This window comes from Phyllobates terribilis, unplaced genomic scaffold (assembly GCF_046119375.1).
Source record: "Phyllobates terribilis strain yellow unplaced genomic scaffold, ASM4611937v1 Scaffold_5__5_contigs__length_657084704, whole genome shotgun sequence".
NCBI classification, from domain to species: domain Eukaryota; kingdom Metazoa; phylum Chordata; class Amphibia; order Anura; family Dendrobatidae; genus Phyllobates; species Phyllobates terribilis.
Genome location: NW_027362765.1, coordinates 84,178,724 through 84,202,278, shown reverse-complemented (window position 1 = coordinate 84,202,278; position 23,555 = coordinate 84,178,724). Strand labels below are relative to the sequence as shown.

The 23,555-nt window shown below is 41.6% G+C and overlaps 1 protein-coding gene across 1 annotated transcript in view; it reads left to right on the top strand.

Annotated features, from left to right (window-relative positions):
- Positions 1-3,945: 3,945 nt before the first annotated feature.
- NDEL1 (nudE neurodevelopment protein 1 like 1) overlaps positions 3,946-23,555 on the top strand; it is a 51,964-nt gene continuing 32,354 nt past the window's right edge. Inside the window, exon 1 of the mRNA XM_073682485.1 lies at positions 3,946-4,066. The gene's annotated coding sequence lies outside the window, so the exon portion shown is untranslated. The remainder of the gene's footprint in view (positions 4,067-23,555) is intronic.

Below are 23,555 nucleotides of genomic sequence, written 5' to 3'. Positions count from 1 at the left end.
TGGTTTCGCCTATGTATATTAATCCGCAAGGGCATTTAATGAGGTATACCACGAACGAACTGTCACAAGTGAAGTAGCCCTTGATGTTATATTTTTTGCTGGTGTGTGGATGATAGATGACGCTGCCTTTGATGACATTGTTGCACTGTCGGCACTGGAGACATGGAAATGTCCCTGTTTTGGGATTGTGGAGGAACCGTTGTTGAGGTCCCTGTTTGTTGCTGCCGATATCAGCACGAATTAGTGTGTCTCTGAGATTAGGATAGTATCTGACTCTGAAATCCGGGAACAGAGACTACAGGAGATGCGGTCTAAAGTTATTGTACGTGGGTACCCCCCCTTGGTCCTGCAATCCCAGTAATTCATTAGAAAACCTCATTGTCCATGCCTACATCAATCTCTCCTGTACACCAGCGATCTCCAGGAATATTTACCAGTATGGCCAGGTGATTACTCGTGTCATTTCTGAGGGGAGAGCTGTGTCATGCTTGTCAAACTTTAAGCACACTGAGGGATCCTTATGGTTATTTATTTATTGATATATTCATAAGTTTATTACCTCTGCCTGAGTTTATCTGCCAGCTTAGTCATGAACCATATATATTGAGTGCTTCACATTGGAATGCTATATATTTATGAACTGTTTTTTTCTTCCCAACCTCATTTTACTCTCTTGTTTTCCAGACCTCCCCATCCTCTGTTCCCCTCTCCAGTCAAACCAATCCGTCCTAACCCATTTCAGCACTTAAACTCCAGCGAGCATACCTCTTCAGAACGCTCCGCACTGCTCCTCCAATCAGGCACGCCCACTTCCTGCATCGTGGAACGCAAGCACACAGCCTGTGGAACGCACGCGTCAGCGGACGGCGTCACTTCCGGTGACGTCATTCGGGCACTTCCGCTCTGCGCTGCCAAACACTCTGCAGCTCCGTTACTATTGGCCACTCCACCAATCACTCCCCTACTTATAGGGACACTCCCACACAATATGGCAGCAGCAACAAGCAGTGGACACCGCGTTAAGGCACCACACAGATCACATCTACGAATTAGGTAAAGTACCTTTATACCCCTGCGCACTGAAATGACTCTGCATGCCATTACTCTTAATTACTGGTACCCTCCAACACCTAGCCTTGCATCTTTTATACTTTTCAGGAGACCTTATACCAGGCTCATACACAGCCCATGCTGTCCCAGTACTACCACCTTACTTGTATCACAGACAGCCTGGTAGGTGCCCTGTTCATCCACCTTACTAACACTAGGTATTGCTTTATCCGCATCCCCATGAAGGTCTGTGCCCTCTGATATCCAATCTACTTTCCCACCACCCTTCCCTCCTTACCAATTATGCCAATGATAACCTCTATTGTATTGTTCTATGCAATTTTTCTATGTGTTTAATTTTGGACTTTATTATTTTACTCACATTGTCCTGTATTTATGTTCTGCAGTTTACTGACGAAGGTCTGTTTGACCGAAACGTTTTTTGTAAATGAATGGACTGTATTAAGTTTTCACTTCTTTGATCAAAACCTGAGTGCCGAGGTTATTCTGATAAGTTAATGGGTTCGGCCCTTACTCGTCAACCAAAATCCAGCAGTGCAGCGATTTGATTCTTATGATTATCCTACACAATCTAAGTCCGTCCACTGAGCGCTGGAAGTATCAGATTGTTCAATGGCACAAACGATTCACAGGAGGAATGGTAACACCCAGTTGTCTATTTATTCTTACATTTCCCAGAGGAATAAGTGTGAATTGGCACAATTCTGGTAAAGGATGCTCTAATGTAAGGACTGTCAGTGCAGTATGTGACCACAAGATGGCAGTGATACACACTTCATCGCTTCTATAAGGCTAAACTGCAGGATTTACAAGGTTCTTCCACATTAGGACGCTAGAGAGATCTGTAATATTTATATATCCAGAAAATATTGGGAGTTTGGTGGTGTCCTCTTCAGGCACAATCCCATTACTATATTTAGCTACACTTCATAATAATCTGTCATTTTACTTATACTATCCAACTGCAAACCTCAAAAAGAGGAAAAAGGGGATTATGGGAGGGCGCGCACACTGGAGATCATGTTAGACAGTCGGCTCTGAGGGTCTCCTAATATAATTGGGTATTATGTTGGAAGAGACATCTGTGAAGGGAGGAGCAGACAGGCACCCTATTTGTAGTTATTAGGACTCCGGAGGAACCGCGTGGCCAACACAGCTCTGCCCCCGAGTCTCACCATCTCCCCCGAGACTACCCTGTGTGCTGAGCCGTGTATCTAATCCTATCCTGTGTGATACTGTCTGCTGAGCCGTGTATCTAACCCTATCCTGTGTGATACTGTCTGCTGAGCTGTGTATCTAATCCTATCCTGTGTGATACTGTCTGCTGAGCCGTGTATCTAACCCTATCCTGTGTGATACTGTCTGCTGAGCTGTGTATCTAATCCTATCCTGTGTGATACTGTCTGCTGAGCTGTGTATCTAACCCTATCCTGTGTGATACTGTCTGCTGAGCTGTGTATCTAATCCTATCATGTGTGATACTGTCTGCTGAGCTGTGTATCTAACCCTATCCTGTGTGATACTGTCTGTTGAGCTGTGTATCTAATCCTATCATGTGTGATACTGTCTGCTGAGCCGTGTATCTAACCCTATCATGTGTGATACTGTCTACTGAGCCGTGTATCTAACACTATCATGTGTGATACTGTCTGCTGAGCTGTGTATCTAACACTATCATGTGTGATACTGTCTGCTGAGCTGTGTATCTAATCCTATCATGTGTGATACTGTCTGCTGAGCTGTGTATCTAACCCTATCCTGTGTGATACTGTCTGCTGAGCTGTGTATCTAATCCTATCATGTGTGATACTGTCTGCTGAGCTGTGTATCTAACCCTATCCTGTGTGATACTGTCTGTTGAGCTGTGTATCTAATCCTATCATGTGTGATACTGTCTGCTGAGCCGTGTATCTAACCCTATCATGTGTGATACTGTCTACTGAGCCGTGTATCTAACACTATCATGTGTGATACTGTCTGCTGAGATGTGTATCTAATCCTATCATGTGTGATACTGTCTGCTGAGCTGTGTATCTAACCCTATCATGTGTGATACTGTCTGCTGATCTGTGTATCTAATCCTATCATGTGTGATACTGTCTGCTGAGCTGTGTATCTAACCCTATCCTGTGTGATACTGTCTGCTGAGCTGTGTATCTAATCCTATCATGTGTGATACTGTCTGCTGAGCTGTGTATCTAACCCTATCCTGTGTGATACTGTCTGTTGAGCTGTGTATCTAACCCTATCCTGTGTGATACTGTCTGCTGATCTGTGTATCTAATCCTATCATGTGTGATACTGTCTGCTGAGCGGTGTATATAATCCTATCATGTGTGATACTGTCTGCTGAGCTGTGTATCTAATCCTATCCTGTGTGATACTGTCTGCTGAGCTGTGTATCTAACCCTATCATGTGTGATACTGTCTGCTGAGCTGTGTATCTAAGCCTATCCTGTGTGATACTGTCTGTTGAGCTGTGTATCTAATCCTATCATGTGTGATACTGTCTGCTGAGCTGTGTATCTAATCCTATCATGTGTGATACTGTCTGCTGAGCTGTGTATCTAATCCTATCCTGTGTGATACTATCTGCTGAGCCGTGTATCTAATCCTATCCTGTGTGATACTATCTGCTGAGCCGTGTATCTAATCCTATCCTGTGTGATACTATCTGCTGAGCCGTGTAGCACTCGCTCTTCTCCCTGTGGGTTCCTCCGTGGATTGCTGACATCACGCCGCGCTGTTCTCCGCTCAGCACATTCCTCAATACTGTAATTCAGGGGAGTTTGGTTACCATAGAAACAAACATGGAGGACTCTCCCTCACAACATGTAGGGCGTGGGCCTATTTTCAGGGCTAGGGTGCGACTGTAGTCCGGGTGATGATGTCACTGTCATTAGAGTTTTATAACAAGAAAAACTGAAGCAGCTGGAAAATGTCTACATATTTCACCTGAAAGATAATTACGTCTCTGACACATCACAGGGATGAGGTAACAAAGACGGTACTATTATCATGGGCTGAGCTACACTACACTGCATTCACCTGTATGTGTCCAAAGTAGTTATATTCTTGTACATAGGGGGCAGTATTATAGTAGATATATTCTTGTACATAGGGGGCAGTATTATAGTAGATATATTCTTGTACATATGGGCAGTCTTATAGTAGTTATATTCTTGTACATAGGGGCAGTATTATAGTAGTTATATTCTTGTACATAGGGGACAGTATTATAGTAGTTATATTCTTGTACATAGGAGCAGTATTATAGTAGTTATATTCTTGTACATAGGGAGCAGTATTATAGTAGTTATATTCTTGCACATAGAGGCAGTATTATAGTAGTTATATTCTTGTACATAGGGGGCAGTATTATAGTAGTTATATTCTTGTACATAGGAGCAGTATTATAGTAGTTATATTCTTGTACATAGGGAGCAGTATTATAGTAGTTATATTCTTGTACATAGGGAGCAGTATTATAGTAGATATATTCTTGTACATAGGAGCAGTATTATAGTAGTTATATTTTTGTACATAGGAGTAGTATTATAGTAGTTATATTCTCGTACATATGGGCAGTATTATAGTAGTTATATTCTTGCACATAGAGGCAGTATTATAGTAGTTATAATCTTGTACATAGGGGGCAGTATTATAGTAGTTATATTCTTGTACATAGGAGCAGTATTATAGTAGTTATATTCTTGTACATAGGGAGCAGTATTATAGTAGTTATATTCTTGTACATAGGGGGCAGTATTATAGTAGATACATTCTTGTACATAGGAGCAGTATTATAGTAGTTATATTTTTGTACATAGTAGTATTATAGTAGTTATATTCTCGTACATATGGGCAGTATTATAGTAGTTATATTCTTGTACATAGGGGGCAGTATTATAGTAGTTATATTCTTGTACATAGGAGCAGTCTTATAGTAGTTATATTCTTGTACATAGGAGCAGTATTATAGTAGTTATATTCTTGTACATAGGGGACAGTATTATAGTAGTTATATTCTTGTACATATGGGCAGTATTATAGTAGTTCTATTATTGTACATAGGAGCAGTATTATAGTAGTTATATTCTTGTACATAGGAGCAGTATTATAGTAGTCATATTCTTGTACATAGGAGCAGTATTATAGTAGTTATATTCTTGTACATAGGAGCAGTATTATAGTAGTTATATTCTTGTACATAGGAGCAGTATTAGAGTAGTTATATTCTTGTACATAGGGGGCAGTATTATAGTAGTTATATTCTTGCACATAGAGGCAGTATTATAGTAGTTATATTCTTGTACATAGGGGCAGTATTATAGTAGTTATATTCTTGTACATAGTGGCAGTATTATAGTAGTTATATTCTTGTACATAGGGGCAGTATTATAGTAGTTATATTCTTGTACATAGGAAGCAGTATTATAGTAGTTATATTCTTGTACATAGTGGCAGTATTATAGTAGTTATATTCTTGTACATAGTGGCAGTATTATAGTAGTTATATTCTTGTACATAGGGGTCAGTATTATAGTAGTTATATTCTTGTACATAGGGGCAGTATTATAGTAGTTATATTCTTGTACATAGGAAGCAGTATTATAGTAGTTATATTCTTGTACATAGTGGCAGTATTATAGTAGTTATATTCTTGTACATAGTGGCAGTATTATAGTAGTTATATTCTTGTACATAGGGGCAGTATTATAGTAGTTATATTCTTGTACATAGTGGCAGTATTATAGTAGTTATATTCTTGCACATAGAGGCAGTATTATAGTAGTTATATTCTTGTACATAGGAAGCAGTATTATAGTAATTATATTCTTGTACATAGTGGCAGTATTATAGTAGTTATATTCTTGTACATAGGGGCAGTATTATAGTAGTTATATTCTTGTACATAGTGGCAGTATTATAGTAGTTATATTCCTGCACATAGAGGCAGTATTATAGTAGTTATATTCTTGTACATAGGAGCAGTATTATAGTAGTTATATTCTTGTACATATGGAGCAGTATTATAGTAGTTATATTCTTGTACATAGGGGGCAGTATTATAGTAGATATATTCTTGTACATAGGAGCAGTATTATAGTAGTTATATTTTTGTACATAGTAGTATTATAGTAGTTATATTCTCGTACATATGGGCAGTATTATAGTAGTTATATTCTTGTACATAGGGGGCAGTATTATAGTAGTTATATTCTTGTACATAGGAGCAGTCTTATAGTAGTTATATTCTTGTACATAGGAGCAGTATTATAGTAGTTATATTCTTGTACATAGGGGACAGTATTATAGTAGTTATATTCTTGTACATAGGGGCAGTATTATAGTAGTTCTATTATTGTACATAGGAGCAGTATTATAGTAGCTATATTCTTGTACATAGGAGCAGTATTATAGTAGTCATATTCTTGTACATAGGAGCAGTATTATAGTAGTTATATTCTTGTACATAGGAGCAGTATTATAGTAGTTATATTCTTGTACATAGGAGCAGTATTATAGTAGTTATATTCTTGTACATAGGGGGCAGTATTATAGTAGTTATATTCTTGCACATAGAGGCAGTATTATAGTAGTTATATTCTTGTACATAGGGGCAGTATTATAGTAGTTATATTCTTGTACATAGTGGCAGTATTATAGTAGTTATATTCTTGTACATAGGGGCAGTATTATAGTAGTTATATTCTTGTACATAGGAAGCAGTATTATAGTAGTTATATTCTTGTACATAGTGGCAGTATTATAGTAGTTATATTCTTGTACATAGTGGCAGTATTATAGTAGTTATATTCTTGTACATAGGGGTCAGTATTATAGTAGTTATATTCTTGTACATAGGGGCAGTATTATAGTAGTTATATTCTTGTACATAGTGGCAGTATTATAGTAGTTATATTCTTGCACATAGAGGCAGTATTATAGTAGTTATATTCTTGTACATAGGAAGCAGTATTATAGTAATTATATTCTTGTACATAGTGGCAGTATTATAGTAGTTATATTCTTGTACATAGGGGCAGTATTATAGTAGTTATATTCTTGTACATAGTGGCAGTATTATAGTAGTTATATTCCTGCACATAGAGGCAGTATTATAGTAGTTATATTCTTGTACATAGGAAGCAGTATTATAGTAGTTATATTCTTGTACATAGGGGCAGTATTATAGTAGTTATATTCTTGTACATGGGGCAGTATTATAGTCGTTATATTCTTGTACATAGGAGGCAATATTATAGTAGTTATATTCTTGTACATAGGGAGCAGTATTCTAGTAGTTATATTCTTGTACATAGGGGGCAGTATTATAGTAGTAATATTCTTGTACATAGGGGCAGTATTATAGTAGTTATGTTCTTGTACATAGGGAGCAGTATTATAGTAGTTATATTCTTGTACATAGGGAGCAGTATTATAGTTGTTATATTCTTGTACATAGAGAGCAGTATTATAGTAGTTACATTCTTGTACAGTACAGACCAAAAGTTTGGACACACCTTCTCATTTAAAGATTTTCCTGACTATGAAAATTGTACATTCACACTGAAGGCATCAAAACTATGAATTAACACATGTGGAATTATATACTTAACAAAAAAGTGTGAAACAACTGAAAATATGTCTTATATTCTAGGTTCTTCAAAGTAGCCACCTTTTGCTTTGATGACTGCTTTGCACACTCTTGGCATTCTCTTGATGAGCTTCAAGAGGTAGTCACCGGAAATGGTTTTCACTTCACAGGTGTGCCCTGTCAGGTTTAATAAGTGGGATTTCTTGCCTTATAAATGGGGTTGGCACCATCAGTTGTGTTGTGCAGCAGTCTGGTGGATACACAGCTGATAGTCCTACTGAATAGACTGTTAGAATTTGTATTATGGCAAGAAAAAAGCAGCTAAGTAAAGAAAAACGAGTGGCCATCATTACTTTAAGAAATGAAGGTCAGTCAGTGCGAAAAATTGGGAAAACTTTGAAAGTGTCCCCAAGTGCAGTTGCAAAAACCATCAAGCGCTACAAAGAAACTGGCTCGCATGAGGACTTCCCGAGTAAAGGAAGACCAAGAGTCACCTCTGCTTCTGAGGATAAGTTTATCCGAGTCACCAGCCTCAGAAATCGCAGGTTAACAGCAGCTCAGATTAGAGACCAAGTCAATGCCACACAGAGTTCTAGCAGCAGACACATCTCTACAACAACTGTTAAGAGGAGACTTTGTGCAGCAGGCCTTCATGGTAAAATAGCTGCTAGGAAACCACTGCTAAGGACAGGCAACAAGCAGAAGAGACTTGTTTGGGCTAAAGAACACAAGGAATGGACATTAGACCAGTGGAAATCTGTGCTTTGGTCTGATGAGTCCAAATTTGAGATCTTTGGTTCCAACCACCTTGTCTATGTGCGACGCAGAAAAGGTGAATGGATGGACTCTACATGCCTGGTTCCCACCGTGAAGCATGGAGGAGGAGGTGTGATGGTGTGGGGGTGCTTTGCTGGTGACACTTTTGGGGATTTATTCAAAATTGAAGGCATACTGAACCAGCATGGCTACCACAGCATCTTGCAGCGGCATGCTATTCCATCCGGTTTGCATTTAGTTGGACCATCATTTATTTTTCAACAGGACAATGACCCCAAACACACCTCCAGGCTGTGTAAGGGCTGTTTGACCAAGAAGGAGAGTGATGGGGTGCTACGCCAGATGACCTGGCCTCCATAGTCACCAGACCTGAACCCAATCAAGATGGTTTGGGGTGAGCTGGACCGCAGAGTGAAGGCAAAAGGGCCAACAAGTGTTAAGCATCTCTGGGAACTCCTTCAAGATTGTTGGAAGACCATTTCCGGTGACTACCTCTTGAAGCTCATCAAGAGAATGCCAAGAGTGTGCAAAGCAGTCATCAAAGCAAAAGGTGGCTACTTTGAAGAACCTAGAATATAAGACATATTTTCAGTTGTTTCACACTGTTTTGTTAAGTATATAATTCCACGTGTTAATTCATAGTTTTGATGTATTCAGTGTGAATGTACAATTTTCATAGTCATGAAAATACATAAAAATCTTTAAATGAGAAGGTGTGTCCCAACTTTTGGTCGGTACTATACATATGGGGCAGTATTATAGTAGTTTTTGTTATGACCTGCTACAAGCACTAAGGAAAGAAAGGAGATCTGTCCCTACAATAGAACTAAGCTAGATCCCTACGATGTAACGGGGAACCTGATCCTGCAAGGCCAGGAGGGTGGAGCAGGACTAAATAGGCAAAAAAGGTCATGTGACCAGCAAGATAGAAAAAAACTAACAGGAGAGTTCTAACAGTTTTATTCTTGTACATAGAAGCAGTATGTCACGCAAGGTGTGTGAAAGATTAAGTGCAACACAAAGGGAAGGGGGAAAGGGAGTCCAGGCTCTAGGGACAGGGGGGAGTGGAGACCTCCTAGGCTGATCTGTTATCACCCTGTCTCCACTAACGTCCTACATTGGTTCCTCATCAATCGCCACACGTGAACCTAAACCCTGTATTTCCCTAGCGCTTGGCCCTGGATAGGGAAGGGGAGATGAGCACTAGTCGATCCCCACTAAACACTAAAGACAAGAAGGGAGACAAACACGGGGGAAAGTAGCTTAGCTTTAGCGAGAGATAACTCCAAGTGTCTTTCTAACACCACAGAGGAATATAGCAGACTGAGAGCTCCAAGCATTCACAAGGAAACAGGTGAGTCAGGGGCGTACTTAGAAATCATGGGGCCCCATAGCAGAAGCTCTAATTGCCCCCCCCCAAAAAAAAAAATATATATATTTGTCTGTGTCACAGAAAAGCAGATCTCACAACTTTCCAATCTTTACACAATAATTTTCCTCCTGCTGAAGTCCTAGATCCCTCTTTCATTGCCCTATAAAGTATGATGCCAATAAAAGTGCCCCCCAAACACAGTATGATACCCCCATGGTGCATTCCTCCACATTAGCCTCCACATGCACAGTATAATGACCCTATTGTACCCCACTTCAACTCCCAAGGAAAAGTATGGTGACCCTAACACAGTATGATCCCCCAACTGTGACCCCCACACATCTCTCCGTACACTATAATGGGCCTACATACAGTATAATGGCCGCACTAGCCCTCCAAACATTATGATGGACCCCACACAAACCTTCACACCGTGTAATTGCTTTCATACAGTATAATGGCCCCCCACATAGCCCTCAAAATATTATAATGACCCCAGATAGCCTTCCATATAGTATAATACGCCACCGATAATCCTCCATATAGTATAATGCGCCCCCATAATCCTCCATATAGTATAATGCGCCCCCCATAATCCTCCATATAGTATAATGAACTTCCCATGGTCCTCCATAGAATATATTGCACTCCCCATAGTCCTCCATACAGTACAGTTATATGAAAAAGTTTGGGCACCTCTATTAATCTTAAGCTTAATGTTTTATAAAAATTGGTGTTTTTGCAACAGCTATTTCAGTTTGATATATGTAATAACTGTTGGACACAGTAATGTTTCTGCCTTGAAATGAGGTTTATTGTACTAACAGAAAATGTGCAATCTGCATTCAAACAAAATTTGACAGGTGCATAAGTATGGGCACCTCACCAGAAAAGTGACATTAATATTTAGTAGATCCTCCTTTTGCAAAAATAACAGCCTCTAGTCGCTTCCTGAAGCTTTTAATGAGTTCCTGGATCCTGGATGAAGGTATTTTTGACCATTCCTCTTTACAAAACAATTCCAGTTCAGTTAAGTTTGATGGTCGCCGAGCATGGACAGCCCTCTTCAAATGATCCCACAGATGTTCAATGATATTCAGGTCTGGGGACTGGGATGGCCATTCCAGAACATTGTAATTGTTCCTCTGCATGAATGCCTGAGTAGATTTGGAGCGGTGTTTTGGATCATTGTCTTGTTGAAAGATCCATCCCCTTCGTAACTTCAACTTTATCACTGATTCTTGAACATTATTGTCAAGAATCTGCTGATACTGAGTGGAATCCATGCGTCCCTCAACTTTAACAAGATTCCCGGTGCCGGCATTGGCCACACAGCCCCAAAGCATGATGGAACCTCCACCAAATTTTACTGTGGGTAGCAAGTGTTTTTCTTGGAATGCTGTGTTTTTTTGCCGCCATGCATAACGCCTTTTTGTATGACCAAACAACTCAATCTTGATTTCATCAGTCCACAGGACCTTCTTCCAAAAAGAAATTGGCTTCTCCAAATGTGCTTTTGCATACCTCAGCCGACTCTGTTTGTGGCGTGCTTGCAGAAACGACTTCTTTTGCATCACTCTCCCATACAGCTTCTCCTTGTGCAAAGTGCGTTGTATAGTTGACCGATGCACAGTGACACCATCTGCAGCAAGTTGATGCTGCAGCTCTCTGGAGGTGGTCTGAGGATTGTCCTTGACTGATCTCACCATTCTTCTTCTCTGCCTTTCTGATGTTTTTCTTGGCCTGCCACTTCTGGCCTTAACAAGAACTGTCCCTGTGTTCTTCCATTTCCTTACTATGTTCCTCACAGTGGAAACTGACAGGTTAAATCTCTGAGGCAGCTTTTTGTATCCTTCCCCTGAACAACTATGTTGAATAATCTTTGTTTTCAGATCATTTGACAGTTATTTTGAGGAGCCCATGATGCCACTCTTCAGAGGAGATTCAAACAGGAGAACAATTTGCAAGTGGCCACTTTAAGTAGCTTTTCTCATGATTACATACACCTCGCTATGAAGTTCAAAGCTCAATGAGGTTACAAAACCAAAAAAAGTGCTTTAGTAAGTCAGTAAAAAGTAGGTAGGAGTATTTAAAACAAGAAAATGATAAGGGTGCCCATACTTATGCACCTGTCAAATTTTGTCTGAATGCAGATTGCACATTTTCTGTTAGTACAATAAACCTCATTTCAGGGCAGAAACATTACTGTGTCCAACAGTTATTACATATATCAAACTGAAATTTTTATAAAACATTAAGCTTAAGATTAATAGGGGTGCCCAAACTTTTTCATATAGCTGTATATTACACACCCCATAGGGTAAAATGCAGCCTGCATATAGTATAATGCATACCATAGTCCTGCAGTATTATGGGCACCACGTACTCACTGATTTTTAAAATACCGTATATTTTAAATAAGCCGACCCGAGTATAAGCCGAGGCCCCTAATTTTACCACAGAAAACTGGGAAAACTTATTGACTTGAGTATAAGCCTAGGTTGGGAAATGCAGCTGGTACTGGTAAATTTCCCAATCCTGGTACGTATGGCACCCCTCATCCCCCAATCCTGGTATGCATGGCCCCCTCATCCCCCAATCCTGGTACGTATGTCACCCCTCATCCCCCAATCCTGGTACGTATGGCACCCCTCATCCCCCAATCCTGGTACGTGTGGCACCCCTCATCCTCCAATCGTGGTACGTGTGGCACCCCTCATCCTCCAATCCTGGTACGTGTGGCACCCCTCATCCTCCAATCCTGGTACATGTGGCACCCCTCATCCCCCAATCCTGGTACGTGTGGCACCCCTCATCCCAGAATCCTGGTACGTGTGGCCTCCTCAATCCCCCAATCCTGGTATGTGTGGCCTCCTCAATCTCCCAATCCTGGTATGTGTGGCCTTCTCAATCCCACAATCCTGGTACGTGTATCCTCCTCAATCCCCCAATCCTGGTAGTTGTGGCCTCCTCAATCCCCCAATCCTGGTACGTGTGGTCTCCTGAATCCTTCAATCCTGGTATGTGTGGCCTCCTCAATCCCCCAATCCTGGTATGAATGGCCCCCTCATCCACCAATCACTGCACACACAAAAAAAATTAACACATGCTCACCTTCCTTCCTCATCTCTCCTCCAGCGCTGCTGTGTCCTGTTTGCTGCTGCTCATGTCGGCATCTGAGCAGCGCGCACTCTCAGACGCCGAGGTGAGCTGCTGCTGCTACCGGCACATTCACTCTTCTCCATTCTGGAACTATGGGCATGGAGAAGCGTGAATATGCATTCTGTTTAGTAGCGGGCACTGACAGCAGGAGCCGCGGCTCAGCACTCCTCCGTGCCCACTACTAAAGAGAATGAATATTCCCTCTTCTCCATGCCCATGGGAGTGGAGAAGAGGGAATATTCATGTCCCTTTAGCAGCGGGCACATGTGGTAGCTGGAGCAGCCGGCTACCGCGTGTGCCCCGCTCCTCCGCCGCCACAACCTCACTCCCTCCACCACTATCCACCAATACTCACCTATACAACTCGTCTCCCCTGCTGCTTGGGGCCCCCCGGCTCACGGGCCCCATAGCAGTGGTGTGGCCTGCTGCCATTGGCGGTACGCCACTGATGTATCACCGGCACCTTCCTGCTGCAAAGTGAAACTATTTAAACACCCAGGTATGGGTGTCAATTAGCAGGAAGGAGATAGCCGCTGGATCCTAGAGTGAAACAGTTAAGAAGGTGTCTGTAATGCTAAACAAAGAGATATCCTGCAACCAACTGCAGGGCGACTGTCTGTCAGATCTGACACACCCGTGACAGTACCCCCCCCTCTATGAGTGGCCTCCGGACACTCAGGACCAGGTTTCTCAGGATAAGAGGTGTGAAATGAACAAACCAACCTGGGAGCGTTCACCTCTGATGCTGAAACCCACATCCTCTCCTCTGGACCATAACCCTTCCAGTGCACCAAGTATTGTAGAGAACGATGTTGGAGATGAGAATCTGCAATCCTCAAAATCTGAAACTCCAGATTACCATCAACCATTACTGGGGGCGGCGGTAGAGGTGAGGGCCCAAGAGGTTCCACATACTTCTTGAGTAAGGACCTATGGAACACGTTGTGGATCTTAAGGGCCATGATGAAGCTCAAGATGAAACGCTGCTGGGTTAATGATGGCGGTTATTTTATAGGGACCAATAAACCTAGGTCCCAGCTTCTAAGAAGGAACTTTCAATCTTATATTCCTGGTAGACAACCACACAAAGTCATCCACATTCAGGTCCGGACCCAGCAAGCGTTTTCTGTCAGCCATACGTTTATACCTGTCTCCCATAATCTTTAAATTACTCAGAACCCCCAGCCACACCGAGGAGAGTGACAAAGCAAAACGTTCCTCCTCAGGAACTCCCGAAGCACCTCCCCCACTAAAGGTACCAAATTGTGGATGGTAACTGTATGCACCAAAGAACTGTGACCTGCCAGTGGACTCTTGACAATGATTATTAATGGCAAATTCTGCCAGCGGTAAGTAGGATGCCCAATCCTCCTGATTTTCGGAGATGAAATACCTGAGGTAGGTCTCCAAATTCTGATTGACGCGCTTGGTCTGTCCATTCAACTGAGAGTAGAAGGCAGAGGAAAAGGACAGCTGCACTCCCAGTCGAGAACAGAATGCCTTCCAGAACTTGGAAACAAACTGGGTCCCCCGATCTGACACCACATCGAAGGGAACCCCGTGAAGCTTCACGATCCCATAGATAAACACCTGAGCAAGTGTCTTGGCATTTGTTAAGCAGGTAATGCGACGAAGTAAACCATTTTACTAAATCTATCTACAACCACCAAAACCACCGTTTTGTCTGCAGAAACCGGTAGGTCAGTAATAAAATCCATGGACAAGTGTGTCCATGGCCTACTAGGGATAGGTAGCGGAAGAAGAGTACCAGACGGACGGGTATGCGAAACCTTAGAACGCACACAAATACTACAAGCAGCTACGTATTCAATCACATCCCGATGCAACCCGTGCCAAAATGACGAGAGAGAAGGTCCACGGTTGCCTTACCACCCGAATAACCAGCAAACACAGAGTTATGATGTTCCTTAAAGGGAACCTGTCACGTCCTAGTTGCTATGTACACTGCCCCCATTGCTTTGTTATCGGAGGTGATTTTTTATGCTCCTCACTTTAGCCACTCCGATCTAGACGCTTCACTCCTGAGGAGACTAGATTGGAGTTGCTGGAGTGAGGGCCTCAAAAAATCCCCACCGATGTAGACAGTTCAGCACTGACACCACTAGATCGGAGTTGATTTCAGGATCCTCATACACTCTGTTGTCTAGTCGCCTCTACTGGCTTTTTAATGTTTTTCTTATGCTTTTTTATGCAATTGCTCATGTTTTTAATGGAGCAAACATCACAAGTCAAAAATGATTTTTTTTTACACTGTTATATAATTTATGTATTTTTACACCGTTATATATTTTATGGATTTGGGCAAAATTCTTTTTTTTCCTGATTAATGAAACTTACATTTTTATTGTCACTTTATGTAATATAAAAAATTCCCCTTATCGCTAATTCTTCAGTTTTGCCAGAATGTGACTCTTCCCATTTGTCCACAGTCATGTCCGCAGCACCGACATTGTGAAGAGTGGACGGAGCTCCGTGGGGAGAGGCGTAAAAGAGCGCCCCCGACTGTCACCAAATTTATAACACAGAAGTGACAAATTATTATAGGAATGTCTAAGGTCACTGGAGAACACTGCTGTTATAATTTACGACACTTTTGTGATGTCAATTCTGATGATCATAATATATACCACCACAAACCTCCCCACCAAATGATGATCATTTATGAAATGCTGGAATACCGCAGGTGCATTGGTCAAATCTAAAGGCATAACCAGACTCTCAAAATGCCCTTCAGGGGTATTGAACACTGTTTTCCATTCGTCTTCTTCTCTGATTCTAACCAAATTGTAGGCTCCCCTTAAACCCAACTTGGAGAACACCTTAGCTCCCACAACCTGGCTGAAAAAATCAGGAATCAGAGAAAGAGGGTATGGATCTCGGATGGTAATTTGATTTAATTTCTGGAAATCTAAACAGGGACGTAGACCGTCATCTTTTTTCTCCATAAAGAAGAACCATACCATCACAGGTGAAGATGAAGGCCTAATGTGTCCCTTATCCAGACTTTCTGCAATGAAATCCTTCATGGCTTGTCTCTCAGGGCCAGAAAGATTATACAGTCTGGACTTAGGGAGTTTAGCTCAAGTTAATAGGACAGTCATATGAAAGATGAGGAGGTAAATCCTGACTCCCCCTCTCAGAAAAAAATGTCCTCAAAACCAGACAGAAAAGCAGGTAATATTTCCATAGAGACTGTAGCAAGGGAAATATCTAAACAGTTCTCATGGCAGTAATCTCCCCATTCAATAATCTCCCCGGTTTGCCAATCTACCAACGGATTATGTTTCACCATCCAGGGAAGACCCAAAACAATTGGGGTGGGAAGACTGTCCAAGACATAGCAAGGGATTATTTCACCATGAACCGACCCCACCCTCAGTTTTACATTATTTACAATCTGAGTAAATGCTTTCTGTGCAAGTGGCGCCGAGTCGATGGCAAAGATGGAAATGGCTTAGCTAAAGTACAGCAAGCAAGACCATGAGTTTTCACAAACTCAGCATCAATCATGCTGACTCCTGCTCCACTGTCAACAAACACAGAAATTTTCATGGCATTCTAGCACCACCTCTGCTGTCAGGACAAACCGGGAACTGCAGGGTGGCAACAAATGCACCCCTTGCTTATCCAACTCCAGACTACCAAGAGTTTATCGAGTCTTCTTTTGTTTAGGAATTGAAGGATAGGTCCCAATAAAATGTCCTTTTTTCCCACAAAAAAAAATAAGCTTTTTTTTCTTGCGAATCTCATGTGAAATGTATGATGTAAATGCACCCCCTAACAGCAGGGGTTCCTCCACCTACCCCAGTACTGGATCACCGCCAGACCGCTCCCCCGGCAGAGGTACATAATCCCGACAAGAAGGCCTCGGAGAAGGTGATCTCACCTGTCTATCCCGAAAGCGTCTATCAAGATATATGGCCAACGACATGGCAGCCTCCAAGGACTGAGGGGTTTCATATACTGCCAAGGCATCTTTCAACCTTTCAGAAAGACTTTCCCAAAATTGACTTCTAAGGGCTGAGTCATTCCATTTAGAATCTGTTGCCCATCTACGGAGTTCAGAACTGTACATTTCCACTGACCGATTCCCCTGCTGAAGGCGACGTAGCCTAGACTCAGCCAAAGCGACTCGGTCAGGGTCATCATAGATGAGGGCCAGAGCCCTGAAAAACCCCTCTACAGCCTGGAGACAAACCGAATCCTGCGGTAAAGAAAATGCACAGGATTGAGGATCTCCCTGCAGTAGAGAGATCACAATTCCTACTTGTTGCTCCTCCCTTTTGGACGAGTAAGGACAAAGTTTAAAATACAGTTTGCAGGCCTCCTTAAATACAAAAAACTTGTCCCTACCTCCTGAAAACCTGTCCAGGAGGGCAATCTTGGGTTCAGGCTGGACAGGCCTACCTTCAGAGACCCCCACATTAGTGACCTGTAGCCGCTGATGCTGTTGCTAAACCTCACAGAGACACCTCCAGAGACAGACTGCGCAGCCGCTCTGCAACTGAATCCATACCAAGGAGAAAAGCAGTATTATAGTAGTTATATTCTTGTACATAGGGGTAGTATTATAGTAGTTATATTCTTGTTCATAGGGGCAGTATTATAGTAGTTATATTCTTGTACATAGGGGCAGTATTATAGTAATTATATTCTTGTACATAGGGGCAGTATTATAGTAATTATATTATTGTATGTAGGGCAGTATTATAGTAGCTATATTCTTGTACATAGGGACAGTATTATAGTAGTTGTATTCTTGTACATAGGGAGCAGTATTATAGTAGTTATATTCTTGTACATAGGAGGCAGTATTATAGTAGTTATATTCTTGTACATAGGGGCAGTATTATAGTAGTTATATTCTTGTACATAGGGGGCAGTATTATAGTAGTTATATTCTTGTACATAGGGGCAGTATTATAGTAGTTGTATTCTTGTACATAGGGGCAGTATTACAGTAGTTATATTCTTGTACATAGGGGCATTATCGTAATGATATTCTTGTACATAGGGACATTATGATAGTAGCTATATTCTTGTACATAGGGACAGTATTATAGTAGTTATATTCTTGTACATAGGAGGCAGTATTATAGTAGTTATATTCTTGTATATAGGGACAGCATTATAGTAGTTATATTCTTGTACATAGAGAGCAGTATTATAGTAGCTATATTCTTGCACATAGGGGCAGTATTATAGTAGTTATATTCTTGTACATAGGGACAGTATTACAGTAGTTATATTCTTGTACATAGAGGACAGTATTATAGTAGTTATATTCCTGTACATAGGGGGTAGCATTATAATAATTATATTCATGCATACAGTAATCATAATAAAGGGAACTTTCCAGTAATATTCAGAATCAGGAAGCTGCAGCCACTTGTCTCAATCAGGTTACGACAGCAGTAGCGTTATTACCTAACACAGTGGGTGATGGGAGACTTACCAGAGAAAAACAAACATTTCCACAGAATGACAAATCCCTTGGAATAACGTCTTTGTATGGACCAGATTCTATGTGTAGCTTTTTTTTTACAAAAAGGCCAATTCTTTCCTTTGAGCCTCAGGAACCTCCTATTATTTCACCAGAGCTTCGTTCCCAAACATGTAGCTCCACACAAAAGACCTTTTTATCGGATGGTAACTCCCCCTCAAGTGTGACCCGAATTAATGGCGGTGAATGAGGATGGGTTGGGAGGGTTAATGCAGACACATGGGGGGCCGGGAGCTGTTCTTTTTGGGAAGGCTTACCATTAAATATTGAACACAATCCTTCCAGCCCTTTATTTTCGCATTTTGTGTATGTAAGGATTAGGTGAGCTGAATACGGGCATCTTCCCATGCCCAGAAGCGGGCCCTTACCAGGACAGAGAAAGGGTGGCAAAGCAAAAACTACTTTCATATCTGTACAAAACCCTGCAGTGGAGCCAAATGCACAAAAAATACAACATTTGGTGAAAAACGCATTTCATGAAAAGAAAACGTAACAATTGGGACAAATAGTAAAGCCACTAAAAAGGGGAAATTACTCCAGAAAAGTGGAGTGGCTGCAATGATCAATCGGGGCCAAAATATGGGAAAATTTGACAACCATAATTAAATTTCACTCCAATGTGTTGTTCCATCTTGTGGCTTTCAACTTATATAGAAGTCATCTATCTGGCTATGAAGCCATCCCAGGGTCTGCGGCCTCCCGGGATAATAGGCTTATGTGTGCGGCCCTTTTTCCCACGCCTGAGCCGGGATGGGCCGGGACTCTCCCTCCCAGAATGCTTTATTTCCACCTCAGTTCTCAGGGATCCTACAACAAAAGTGTCGTATAATAATGGAATTCATCCCAGACGGGGCTCTGTGCCGCTACAAGGGGAGTCTGAATGAGGCGACTATTGAGAAAGACGTACTACATGTGACATAATGAAGTCGGAGACCTCGCCCGTTTAACCTCTCTCCAGCAGACAAGACAATCACAATCCAAACAAATGGCCCAGACTAGAGCTCCGGCGTGAGATGTGCAAATAACCACATCTAGAGGATATACTGTATAAATCTGAACATCATTTTACACTTTACATACAGTAAGAATCTACAAAAAAGTAGAGTAAATACTTCATACTACTTATCCTGCATTATACTCCAGAGCTGCACTCACTATTCTGCTGGTGCAGTCACTGTGTACATACATTACATTATTTATCCTGTACTGATCCTGAGTTACATCCTGTATTATACCCCAGAGCTGCAATCACTATTCTGCTGGTGCAGTCACTGTGTACATACATTACATTACTGATCCTGTACTGATTCTGGGTTACATCCTGTATTATACTCCAGAGCTGCACTCACTATTCTGCTGGTGCAGTCACAGTGTACATACATTACATTACTTATCCTGTACTGATCCTGAGTTACATCCTGTATTATACTCCAGAGTTGCACTCACTATTCTGCTGGAGCTGTCACTGTGTACATACATTACATTACTTATCCTGTACTGATCCTGAGTTACATCCTGTATTATTCTCCAGAGCTGCACTCACTATTCGGCTGGTGGAGTCACTGTGTACATACATTACATTACTTATCCTGTACTGATCCTGAGTTACATCCTGTATTATTCTCCAGAGCTGCACTCACTATTCGGCTGGTGGAGTCACTGTGTATATACATTACATTACTTATCCTGTACTGATTCTGAGTTACATCCTGTATTATACTCCAGAGCTGCACTCACTATTCTGCTGGTGCAGTCACTGTGTACATACATTACATTACTTATCCTGTACTGATCCTGAGTTACATCCTGCATTATACTCCAGAGCTGAACTCACTATTCTGCTGGTGCAGTCACTGTGTACATACATTACATTACTTATCCTGTACTGATCCTGAGTTACATCCTGTATTATACCCCAGAGCTGCAATCACTATTCTGCTGGTGGAGTCACTGTGTACATACATTACATTACTTATCCTGTACTGATCCTGAGTTACATCCTGTATTATACCCCAGAGCTGCACTCACTATTCTGCTGGTGGAGTCACTGTGTACATACATTACATTACTTATCCTGTACTGATCCTGAGTTAAATCCTATATTATACTCCAGAGCTGCAATCACTATTCTACTGGTGCAGTCACTGTGTACATACATTACATTACTTATCCTGTACTGATCCTGAGTTACATCCTGCATTATACTCCAGAGCTGAACTCACTATTCTGCTGGTGCAGTCACTGTGTACATACATTACATTACTTATCCTGTACTGATCCTGAGTTACATCCTGTATTATACCCCAGAGCTGCAATCACTATTCTGCTGGTGCAGTCACTGTGTACATACATTACATTACTTATCCTGTACTGATCCTGAGTTACATCCTGTATTATACCCCAGAGCTGCACTCACTATTCTGCTGGTGGAGTCACTGTGTACATACATTACATTACTTATCCTGTACTGATCCTGAGTTACATCCTGTATTATACCCCAGAGCTGCAATCACTATTCTGCTGGTGCAGTCACTGTGTACATACATTACATTACTGATCCTGTACTGATTCTGGGTTACATCCTGTATTATACTCCAGAGCTGCACTCACTATTCTGCTGGTGCAGTCACTGTGTACATACATTACATTATTTATCCTGTACTGATCCTGAGTTACATCCTGTATTATACTCCAGAGCTGCACTCACTATTCGGCTGGTGGAGTCACTGTGTACATACATTACATTATTTATCCTGTATTGATCCTGAGTTACATCCTGTATTATTCTCCAGAGCTGCACTCACTATTCTGCTGGTGCAGTCACTGTGTACATACATTACATTACTTATCCTGTACTGATCCTGAGTTACATCCTGTATTATACTCCAGAGCTGCACTCACTATTCTGCTGGTGCAGTCATTGTGTACATACATTACATTACTTATCCTGTACTGATCCTGAGTTACATCCTGTATTATACTCCAGAGCTGCACTCACTATTCTGCTGGTGCAGTCACTGTGTACATACATTACATTACTTATCCTGTACTGATCCTGAGTTACATCCTGTATTATTCTCCAGAGCTGCACTCACTATTCTGCTGGTGGAGTCACTGTGTACATACATTACATTACTTATCCTGTACTGATCCTGAGTTACATCCTGTATTATTCTCCAGAGCTGCACTCACTATTCTGCTGGTGCAGTCACTGTGTACATACATTACTTATCCTGTACTGATCCTGAGTTACATCCTGTATTATACCCCAGAGCTGCCCTCACTATTCTGCTGGTGCAGTCACTGTGTACATACATTACATTACTTATCCTGTACTGATCCTGAGTTACATCCTGTATTATACTCCAGAGCTGCACTCACTATTCTGCTGGTGCAGTCACTGTGTACATACATTACATTACTTATCCTGTACTGATCCTGAGTTACATCCTGTATTATACCCCAGAGCTGCACTCACTATTCTGCTGGTGCAGTCACTGTGTACATACATTACATTACTTATCCTGTACTGATCCTGAGTTGCATCCTGTATTATTCTCCAGAGCTGCACTCACTGTTCTGCTGGTGCAGTCACTGTGTACATACATTACATTACTTATCCTGTACTGATCCTGAGTTACATCCTGTATTATACTCCAGAGCTGCACTCACTATTCGGCTGGTGGAGTCACTGTGTACATACATTACATTACTTATCCTGTACTGATCCTGAGTTACATCCTGTATTATTCTCCAGAGCTGCACTCACTATTCGGCTGGTGGAGTCACTGTGTATATACATTACATTACTTATCCTGTACTGATTCTGAGTTACATCCTGTATTATACTCCAGAGCTGCACTCACTATTCTGCTGGTGCAGTCACTGTGTACATACATTACATTACTTATCCTGTACTGATCCTGAGTTACATCCTGTATTATACCCCAGAGCTGCACTCACTATTCTGCTGGTGCAGTCACTGTGTACATACATTACATTACTTATCCTGTACTGATCCTGACCCTGTGTTATTCTCCAGAGCTGCACTCACTATTCTGCTGGTGCAGTCACTGTGCACATACATTACATTACTTATCCTGTACTGATCCTGAGTTACATCCTGTATTATACCCCAGAGCTGCACTCACTATTCTGCTGGTGCAGTCACTGTGTACATACATTACATTACTTATCCTGTACTGATCCTGACCCTGTGTTATTCTCCAGAGCTGCACTCACTATTCCACAGGTGCAGTCACTGTGTACATACATTACATTACTTATCCTGTACTGATCCTGAGTTACATCCTGTATTATACCCCAGAGCTGCACTCACTATTCTGCTGGTGCAGTCACTGTGTACATACATTACATTACTTATCCTGTACTGATCCTGAGTTACATCCTGTATTATACCCCAGAGCTGCACTCACTATTCTGCTGGTGCAGTCACTGTGTACATACATTACTTATCCTGTACTGATCCTGAGTTACATCCTGTATTATACTCCAGAGCAGCACTCACTATTCTGCTGGTGCAGTCACTGTGTACATACATTACATTACTTATCCTGTACTAATCCTGAGTTACATCCTGTATTATACTCCAGAGCTGCACTCACTATTCTGCTGGTGCAGTCACTGTGTACATACATTACATTACTTATTCTGTACTGATCCTGAGTTATATCCTGTATTATACTCCAGAGCTGCACTCACTATTCTGCTGGTGGAGTCACTGTGTACATACATTACATTACTTATCCTGTAGTGATCCTGAGTTACATCCTGTATTATACCCCAGAGCTGCACTCACTATTCTGCTGGTGCAGTCACTGTGTACATACATTACATTACTTATCCTGTACTGATCCTGAGTTATATCCAGTATTATACTCCAGAGCTGCACTCACTATTCTGCTGGTGGAGTCATTTATACATACATTACATTACTGATCCTGTACTGATCCTGAGTTACATCCTGTATTATACTCCAGAGCTGGACTCACTATTCTGCTGGTGCAGTCACTGTGTACATACATTAC